This window comes from Bufo bufo, chromosome 1 (genome assembly GCF_905171765.1).
Source record: "Bufo bufo chromosome 1, aBufBuf1.1, whole genome shotgun sequence".
In the NCBI taxonomy this organism is placed as follows: Eukaryota; Metazoa; Chordata; class Amphibia; order Anura; family Bufonidae; genus Bufo; species Bufo bufo.
In genome coordinates, this window is record NC_053389.1 from 235,038,915 (window position 1) to 235,040,583 (window position 1,669).

Below are 1,669 nucleotides of genomic sequence, written 5' to 3' on the forward strand. Positions count from 1 at the left end.
TCCACAGCTCCACTATCACCTGGAGGATCATTCCACACCCAGCTGAGCTGCTGGCTGGGTTTTTAAATCTAAGCCCAAAACCTGGCCTGGAACGTGGGGAACAGCCACCCACCCTGCTCTTTGGCTGCTCCCAATAAGAACCGGCCTGGATCGGCTTTACAGCCACACTAAGTAAAAACAGTGTCAGCGAGCACTAGCTGCCGCTGACAAACAAAATTACTGGTTCCTATCTCACTGAGGCCAGGAACCTCGGTGACACGTACCTTCCGTCAATGATGAACCCTTGCGACTTCCTACAATACCTAAAAAAAAAAAATACTTACCCCTGCTCTGCTCTGTTCCGCATTCGGTCGTCCCGTCTCGCTGGCAGCATCATCACGTCTTCCCACGAGACCCGCGACCTCCAGCGCCGGCATTCAGCAGAAAGGGTGTATGTATGGGGATGTGCGCAGCCGCACTAGCCATAGAAAAAAATTAGCGATATCACGTCATCAGTATGCCCTACCAGGTATTTACTGTATATATATATATACTCGATTAGTGACGGTCAGGACAAGAAGTGTTACAATCCGGTGGAGACATATCTGGGAAACCCTTGCTGTGTGTGGATAAACATTATCCTTCTGATGGCTCAGCTACTTCCATTGGCCCCATAAAAATGAATGGGAGTGGTGGCCACGCAAGCGTGGTGCGCTCCCATTCGATCCTAAGGGGAGAGCGCTTGGCGGTGGCCGAACCCCGGGGTCCTCCGGCTGCCACCTTCCCCACTCTGTTCTTGGTGTAGGTGGGACCCACACCTATCAGATAATGGGGGCATATCCTAGCGATATCCCCCCATTGTTTGAGATGGGAATACCCTTTAAAGGGAGTCTTTCACCTAAAATCACCATTATAGAACACTAACATCAGGATCTCCATTACATTCCCCATATGAATGCTACCTTCCATATTTCTGTCCATCACCGATTTTCTCAGAAAAACACTTGTATTCAATATGTTAATTAGGTTCTGAAGGTGCCCAGGGGCGGCGTTCATGCGGCCGGTGCCCAGGCCCCTCGGCGCTTTTCATACGAAACCCCTCCCCTTTCACCCCTCTGGCCCGCCCTAGGATCTTCTGATTACCTCCTCCTCTTAGTGAGAAATATTGAATACAAGTGTTTTTCTGAGAAAATCGGCGATGGACAGCAATATGGAAGGTAGCAATCTAATATGGGGAATGTAATGGAGATCCTGATGTTGGTGTTCTATAATGGTGATTTTAGGTGAAAGACCTTCCCCACCAGACTACCAGTGTCACCTACACTAAGCAAGACCTACAACTCCCAGCATGCATACTTGCTTGGCTGTTCTCAGAACTGTCACAGAAGTGAATGATGGAGCATGCTGGGAGTTGTAGTTTCACCCACAGCTGAGAACCTACACTACAAGGCCTCCTTTATGGTTCATTAGCGGCAGGCATTCAGCCCGTTTGGTCTCTTCTGTCACTTCAGAGAGAATCTCAGTGACCGTACAAGCGTTGCATCCAGCACAGAAAGGGTTAACTGCCGGCTCCCTCCAGGACGGCTTGTCGGTGACGCCGCGTCTGAGGGAGAGTGACGCATGCGCAGTGAAGAGTCACAGGGACGGGAACGCGTAGCGTGCGAAACCAAACAGAAGCCAATGAGGAAAG